Raw genomic sequence first — 9,303 nt, 5'->3', positions numbered from 1 at the left:
ATTGTCTCTCATTCACCTTGTGGTGAATTTTGGTATATCATTTTGCTATCATTATTTTGATAGGCTTTATAGGACTCTGTTCCAGTGCCAACAAAAGAATGTCAATATATTTCCAAATTGCATGATGTGGTCATCGTGACTCTGAATGAGTGACATGAAGACTGGTGTTGCAAATATAAAAGATCCTGACAAGCAGACACTCGGTACAAATTTAGGAGAATCACACTGTGTTTAAAAGCAGACTGGGATTTTATACTTTTTTAAAATTAACCACAAGTGAGAAAATGCAGTTTATTTCAACATTCTGAGGGTAGACATATTGCTCTGTGGAATTAAATCTTTACAATGACAAATACTTTGGTTTGGAATCCAGACAACAAAACAGCATTCTTTTACTACTGCATTGAGACATAGCTGTCTGCAGTGGTAAAAGAATAGTGTTTATTTATGCAATTCTTTGTGCCTTAGATTGAAAACAGGTTTGTATTTTTAATAACTGACTACCCCCTGCCATCACTCCTGAGAAAAAGCAACCCATGTCTAGCAATTATACAGCAGTGGTTAAGTTTTGTTCCACGTTTGTTTTACAAATTGGCAGAAGTTCAGGTGTAGAAATTAGACTGTTGGGAAGAGAATATAATAGAGGTAGGGGTTGAGTAAGTGAGAGCAAACTGAACAATTCAATCAGCTTCCAGTTCAGTTCAATTCAGATTCAATTCTATTAAACGTCTCTTTCAGCTGCTAGAAATTAAAATTTCGCAAAGAGTAACACTAAGTGGAAGCTCTTGAATATTGGAATCTCCTGAAAAAATGTCATGACCATCCTAATCTTCGCCAGGATATCCTGTTGGACAACCAAAGTCAGCTGATATTGAAGAAATATTTTAATATGCTGATTGATCTCAACATAAAATATAAAACATTCCAACACAGGACGGGCCTTCCAGCCCTCAATGTTGTGCCGTCTTTTTAACTTCAATCAATCTAACCCTTCCCTCCCATATTGCCCTCCATTTTTCTATCATTCATGTGCCTATCTAAGAGTCTTTTAGATAGGTCTGAACATACATGCCTCTAACACCAAGCATCGACCACTCTCTGTGTAAAAAGCTTGCTCCTGAGATTCCTCTTATACTTTCTTCCAATCACCTTAAAATTATGCACCCTCTTTGTACCCATTTCTGCACTGGAAAATGTCTCCAGCTGTCTTCATGATTTATGCCCCGTATCATCTTCTGTGGCCCTTTAGAGCCGTGCAGGGCAGAGTGGAAATCATTCAGGGTCTTCATAGTCAGCAGGTCGTCCAGCCAGAGAAGGATTCTCATGATCTTAGCTTTGTGGGTCCGGCAGGGGCAGGAGTGTGTGGGTGTGGCTGCTTTAATAGGCTAATAACAACAACTAATATTTACATGTGTTATTAATTAACATTGAAGTAATTTTATCTCTTGTTTTTATACCTCATTGAAATATATAATGTATGCTAATTTATTCCTAGTTACAGTACATATGTGAAATGCACAATACAGTTTCTGTATGATGGACATCACATCCGAAATTCAAAATCAATGATTTCAGTGTTGCCATGGTTTCTGCCTTGAGAATGCAGCTGCTGATAAATTTCTACCACCTTAATCACTCATCTTGTGGTAGGGTTTGCAGGCTTGTGTGCCTCAATGACACAGAGACCTATGTTGGCTGCTTTGGCTCTTGGTAGGGTCACCCATGCCAAACAGGTCAAAGGGTAGAGGACAAACTATTAGTGGTACACCAGTCCTCCAGCTTCAGGAGTTCTGCTCAGGGCTAACAGCACTGACTGGTAAAACAAAATTGTTATGGAAACGGTAATGAAGATTCCTTTTACATCTAAGTGCGATTGTATTCCCGAGTCTCTACCTGGGACTTGCATGACTGACACTAGTGAAAATCAAGAGGAAACTACTGATATGATAAAGGAAGCTCTATACACCATCAGAGACGGAGGACCTTCATTGCTGCCCTAAACACCAGTGGTGTAATGGGCAGACCTATTCATATTCACTCATCAAGTACATTCATTACAGTGTAATTCCTATTATAACATTTAAAGTATTATACTCTTTAATGGAATTCAGTTGCTGCAAGAGTAAGTCCTAGTGAGGTTTCATATCTTTGGATGTGACATGCTTCTGGCTACCCCAAAACCTTTTCAACATCTACATAACACATTCCAAGAGCACAGTGAAGAGCCCTCACTTGTCTAACTAAGCGCAACTTCAACAACACTTAAAAAGCTCAACTCCATCTCGGACAAAACAGTCTGCTCGATTATCATCCCACTCAATGTTGACTTTCTCAGCTGCCAATGCACTGTGATTCAATGTGTGTCATTCAGAAAATGCAAAAATGCATTGTAATTTCTTCTCTGGGCTGCTCGGGTAGCATCTTCCAAGAACATCAGATAAATAAGGGAGACCATGAATTAGAGGCATCTTCTTTCCAAAGTAACAGGATCATATAATTAAAGTTATTTTGATCCTCTGTTCTGCCTTGAATGCAGGCATTTCAATGTTAAATAATGAAAAATTGGCGAGTTATTTTCAAAATTAGCTGTAGGAGACCTATATTGTTATTTAAGTATTACTTTGCCAAATTAACAAACGCTGAATTTCAATTATAAAATCCTAGAAGATACTTTAATGATTCAAGATCAAAGTCATGATCTGAACGTCTTTTCAGATGGTACACGTGTTGTTACACAAGTTGTTTACAAGTTACCATTGATTCTGTTAAACTATACCATGCTACAGACGAACTGCTGAGTCCACCAAGGGACAGAAAAGGACATGCTTTAATTAAAATTGTTATACAGGGCACAACAATGACTGCATATAATTTAACTTCTCAGGATGCCATGGCACAACATTTAATTCCTGGATCAATAAATTTAATAGAACTCTAAAAATATAAATGACATCCATTATACAGCTTGAAATGATGGTGAGCAGAGAACCTGCATAGTCCTGATGAAACTTCCAAATACCAAGAAGGCTGGGTGATTCTTCAAGATAAATCAAAATTAAATATCCCAATGAGAATGATGCGGGCAGCACTGGGGTTTGGGGTGTCAAATTATAGAGAATGTGGCACTCAAATTAGACACCTTGCATATGGCAATTTAACAAGCATGATTCAGGGTCTTTTACTGTTATTCAGGCCAGGGCATTATGAATTATTTAGATCCGAACTTCATTGTAACAGCAGCATGGCTTTTGTCAGGGTGTTGGCCCCACCGAGTAAACAAGGATCAGGAGTGAAAATAAAAAAAAACTGATGATATTATGCAGCATGTCAGGCAGCTACTGTATTGTACAACCCAAAATATCAGCTGTCCATTTTCTGATGGAGGGTTTTGGCCCAGAACATCAACACTTTATTCCTCTTCATAGATGCTGCTTGATCTGCTGAGTTCCTCCAGCATTTTGTATGTTTTACTCTGGATTTCCAGCATCTGCAGGATCTCATGTTTATCAAAAATTACTTGTCCTTTGTGGAAGAGTCCTTCCAATAAAGTCCATCAGTCAGTGGTCAGCATGGAATGACCTGAAGACACTCTGTCATAGGGATTCCATGGTGAATGTGGGATGGCTCCCTCTTTTACCTATTTACCTCATTTGCAGTTTGATCCTCCAGCTTCGTTTGCTGTGAGAAATGAAACATGTTTATATATATGAAGAAAGGAGTAACAGCTAAAAGATAGCTGGAGAGCTTGAATAACATAACTGTTGGTGTAGACTGAAGTCAAGTGAACAATGAAAGGTCTGTCTAAGTTGAGAGGATGTTTAAAAGGAGAATCAGAATTAGGCTGTGAAATATGTTGTTGTGTGGCAGCAGTACATTGTAATACATGATTAAAAAACTAAATTACATATTACAGGAAGAAATATATTTACTACATATAATTAAATTAGTAGTACAAAAAGAGAGCAAAAAAAAAGAAAAAAAATAGTGAAGGGATGGATGTATGTTCATTGTTCATTCAAAAATTTGATGGTGGTGGAGAAGAAGCATGTCCTGGTTGGTGGGTGTCATTAATAACAGATGCTACCTTTTTGAGGTCCTGCCTTTTGAAGATGTCCTCAATGCTGGGGAGGTTAGTGACCATGAAAGAGCTGGCTGAGTTTGCAACTTTCTGCAGCTTTTTCCAATCCTGTGCTCTAACACCTTCATGCCTGACAGTGATGCAGCCAGTTAGAGTTCTCTCCATGGTACATATGTAGAAATTTACGAGTCTTTCTTGAAATTCCATGTCTCCTCAAACTCGTCTCCACTTCTTCTCCGTCTTGTTTTACGGCGGTTGGTACCCAGTTTAATGGTGCATTACCGCCACCTGCTCCGAAGCGTGCAATAGACTTACATTCTAAATCCCTTCACCCAATCACACACACACACACATACCCTAACCTACACTTTATCCTCACATCTTCGGCCATCCTATTACCCTATTCTTGCTTAATCATCATATCCTATAAAAAACCCCCGTACCCCTTAGGAAAGCTAAAAATACCCTAACCTGCGCTCTCTCACCCATGCCCAGCAACCTTTTTAATGTGAATTCCTGCACCCCCAATTCCCTTAGATTAATTCTCATCATCTCTCTCTGTATTCCATACTTCCTGCAACTCAGAACTACATGTTCTACTGACTCCTCTTCCTGACATTCCTCACACAATCCTGTCTGGTGTTTCCCTATCATTTTCAATGTTTTGTTTAATGCACAGTGCCCCAGCCTTAACCTAGTCCACACAGTTTCCTCTTTCCTGTATCCACTACCTACCCTAGTACCCGCAACAGTCCTTTGTATTTGATATAAATGCCTCCATTTCCCCTCCCTGTCCCATCTTTCTTGCCACATTTGGTTGATTTTTTTTCCCCAGATTACACACTTAACCTCTTCTTTACTGATACTAATGTGCATTTCTATATTTTCTTTCTTTAACACCCTCTTTGCCAACTCATCCACCGTCTCATTCCCTTTCACCCCTACATGTGCTGGAACACATAGAAATCTTACCTGACCTCCCTGATTTGCAATTCTTGTGACTGACTGAAGGACTTCATAAAGTATGTCTTGCTGACTGTTTGAGTGCAAGGTCCTTAAACTTGCTAGAACTGAGGATGAATCTGAGCATATCAACACTTTGACTAGTCTAGCTTTCTCCACCCATCGCAAAGCAACCAGCACCGCCAGCATCTCCACTGTATACACCCATAACTTATTAGATGTTCTTCTGCTGATTCCAATTTCTTTTGCTGGTATAGCCACCTCAACCCCTGTCACTCCTGTTTCAGTTTCCTTAGCACCATCCGTATAAATCTGAGTATAGTCACTATACTTTTCCATCACATGACAATTAAATGCACTTACCAAATCAGTTTTATATTTCCTTTCCTTTTTACCTCTAACAAATGCTAGTCAATGTCAGGCCATACAAGCTTCCTTGGAGCTGCAACCGGATAAGCAACTGAAGGACTTATCCTTAGATCAAACACGCCACATTCTTTAGCAATATCATTCCCTACCCGACTAAAGTTATCCCTCTAAAACCTTCCATTTTCCCAGCACTCCTTTTGCAGGGTGAGAATCATTGTGCCCCTGCAAATTAGCCCAGTAGTTTGCCATCAATTGTATCCTTCTTAGTTCCAAAGGCATTAGTCCCACTTCTACCTGTAGGGCTGATACTGGTGATGTTTTAAAAGCCCCACTGCACATTCTCAAAGCCTGAGTCTGAATCACATCCAGTTTCCCTATGAGACCTAGCTGCTGATCCATATGCTATATTTCCATAGTCCAATACAGATCTTACTAAAGCCACATAAATTCTCTTCAACGCTGAACAACTTGCTCCCCATTCCCTACCAGTCAAATATCTCATCACATTTACATGAGGAAATCTGCAGATGCTGGAAATTCAAGCAACACACATAAAAAGTGCTGGTGAACGCAGCAGGTCAGGCAGCATCTATAGGAAGAGGTACAGATGACATTTTGGGCTGAGACCCTTCATCAGCATTTATTAGTTTTTTACATTTCTCCTCAACTTTCCTGATATGGTCTGCCCATGTTAATCGTGAATCAAATATAACTCCCAGAAATTTAAATGATCCAACCCTTTCTAATTCAATTCCATACATCCTTAACTTCTTCCCTACTTCAATTCTTCTCCTGGTGAAAAACACAGTTTGAGTTTTTTCTACTGAAAATCTACATCCCCAGTTACAACCCCACTCCACCACTTCATCAATTGCTCCTTGTAGTTTCCTGACTATATGCTTCATGTTCCTGCCTCTTTTCCACAAGGCCCCATCATCCGCAAACAGTGACCTACCTATATCCACTGGTACCTTTGTGAAGACATCATTGATCATAATGATGAAAAGTAATGGGCTAATCACACTACCTTGAGGTGTTCCATTTCCCACTATGTACAAACTCCAACTCCACAAACTCCAAATGAAATATAGCCACTGTCATGCATTCTTTGTAATTGCATCAATATGTTAGGCGCGGGATAGATCTTCAGAGATGTTGACACCCAGAAACTTGAAACTGCTCAGATAAAAGAATTTAAAAATTATGAGAAGAGGAGGTTTTTGATGGATGGTTATCTGAAATTGTTGAATTCAAAATTGACTGCCGAAGTTGGATGCTTTCCCTTGAAATTGTATCAATCTTCATTGGAACTGAACATATTGTAGCAGGGTCTTGGACTTCTTGATGGAAAGACCCTAGTCAGAACAAGTTGGCAGCAGCATCTCAAGTCCCATCACACTAAGCACTGATGCCTCCCAGGGCTGTGCGCTCAGCCAACTGCTGTTCATGCTGCTGACTCACAACTGCACTGCCACTTCCAGCTGAAACTGCATCATCAAGCTCGCTGACGTATCAACAGTAGCAACAATGATGAGTTGGCATACAGAGAGGAGGTAGAGAGACTTGTCAAATGGTGTGAGAACAACAACCTGAGTCTCAACATGGACAAGACAAAAGAGATGATTGTGAACTTCAGGAAGGTGCAGGCAGACTGCTCTCCATTTCACGTCAATGGTTCTGCAGTGGAGAGAGTGAAGAGCACAAAGTTCCTTGGTGCACACATAACAGATGATCTAAACTGGACCTACAACACCTCCTCATTAGTCAAGAAAGCATGGTAGTGTCTATACTTTCTGAGGAGACTGAGGCATGCAAGTCTCCATGCTCCCATTCTCATAACTTTCTACAGCACGGAAAGGTTAGTTAGGAAGGTTCAATTGTTAGGTATTAATATCGAAGCAGTAAAATGGATTCGGCAGTGGCTGGATGGGAGACGCTAGAGAGTAATGGTGGATAACTCTTCGTCAGATTGGAGGCCAGTGACTCGTGGTGTGTCTCAGGGATCTGTACTGGGTCCAGTGTTGTTTGCATATATATTAATGATCTGGATGATGGAGTGGTAAATTAGATTAGTAAGAATGCAGATGATACTAAGATAGGTGGAGTTGTGGATAATGAAGTAGGTTTTCAAAGCTTGCAGAGAGATTTAGGCCAGTTAAAAGAGTGGGCTGAAGGATGGCAGATGGAGTTTAATGCTGATAAATGTGAGGTGCTACATTTTGGTAGAACTAATCAAAATAGGACATACATGGTAAATGGCAGGGCATTGAAGAATGCAGCAGAACAGAGGGATCTAGGAATAATGGTGCATAGTTTCCTGAAGGTGGAATCTCATGTGGATAGGGTGGTGAAGAAAGCTTCTGGTATGCTGGCCTTTATAAATCAGAGCATTGAGTATAGCAGTTGGGATGTAATGTTGAAATTGTACAAGGCATTGGTAAGGCCAAATTTGGAGTATTGTGTACAGTTCCGGTCACCGAATTCTAGGAAAGAGGTCAACAAAATAGAGAGAGTACAGAGAAGATTTACTAGAATGTTACCTGGGTTTCATCTCCTAAGTTACAGAGAAAGGTTGAACAATTTGGGTCTTTATTCTTTGGAGCATAGAAGGTTGAGGGGGGACTTGATAGAGGTATTTAAAATTATGAAGGGGGATAGATAGAGTTGACGTGGATAGACTTTTTCCATTGAGAGTGGGGGAGATTCAAACAAGAGGACATGAGTTGAGAGTTAAAGGGTAAGAGTTTAGGGGTAACATAAGGGGGAACTTCTTTACTCAGAGAGTGGTAGCTGTGTGGAACGAGTTTCCAGCAGAAGTGGTTGAGGCAGATTCGATGCTGTCATTTAAAGTTAAATTGGACAGCTATGTGGACAAGAAAGGAATGGAGAGTTATGGGCTGAGTGCAGGTCAGTGGGACTAGGTGAGAGTAAGAGTTCGGCACGGACTAGAAGGGCCGAGATGGCCTGTTTCCATGTTGTAATTGTTATATGGTTATATAGAATCATCAAGAGTGTCGTGTCTGGCTGCATTATTGTGTGGTATGGAAGCTGAAAGGCATCAGACCTCAAATCCTGCAGAAGTTGAGAGGCCATGTTGGGTCGGTGGTCATTCTTCATGGGCTGGGCCCGAGGTCGTGGGTTGGTGGTCATTCTCCATTACCTGTCACTCTCCTTAGTGCTGATGGAAATGTTTCCGAGACATACGTTATCATTGATGTGGACTGTAGTTTATATTGGTCTCCTTCAATTTTTCTGTGTTGTCTCACTTGTTATGGATTGGTGGGTGGGCGATATGTTACTTTATTTGGGCAAGGGACGGGTTGGGGATTTGAGACTTATTGGTGTTTTTACTTGTGAGCTATCTGTTAGATTTTATGCTTGTAAGATTTTGGGGGTTTGATGTTATTGTTGCTGTATTTTTGCATGGGAGTGGCTTGGGGTTAGGGGTTTGATGTTTTAGCTGCCGTGTCTAGGTGGGTGATCTGTTAGTTTTTGTGCGAGGTGGGGGGTTTTTGGGGTTTGCGGTTTGCGAATTCTGTTTCTTATTTTCTCATGTGGGAGGGGGATTGCTGTCTTTTCTTTCAATGACTTTCATGATTTTTCTGTATTTCATGACTATCTGGAGAAGATGAATCTCAGAGTTGTATTCTGCATACATACTCCGATGATAAAATGAACTTTTGAACCTTTGAGGATGGCAAAAACCACCAAGAAGATCGCTGGTGTCTCCTTCTTCCCTATTTGTGACATTTACCGGGAGTGTTGTACATACTTGAGAGTGTTTTGTCTGGCTGCATTATTGTGTGGTATGGAAATTGAAATATTGTTAAAGATCTCCACCACCCATCCACAATTTCTTTGATGCACCACCATCAGGAAGGAAGTACAGGAGC

Source organism: Mobula birostris, chromosome 7 (genome assembly GCF_030028105.1).
Source record: "Mobula birostris isolate sMobBir1 chromosome 7, sMobBir1.hap1, whole genome shotgun sequence".
In the NCBI taxonomy this organism is placed as follows: Eukaryota; Metazoa; Chordata; class Chondrichthyes; order Myliobatiformes; family Myliobatidae; genus Mobula; species Mobula birostris.
This window is presented reverse-complemented; position numbering follows the sequence as displayed.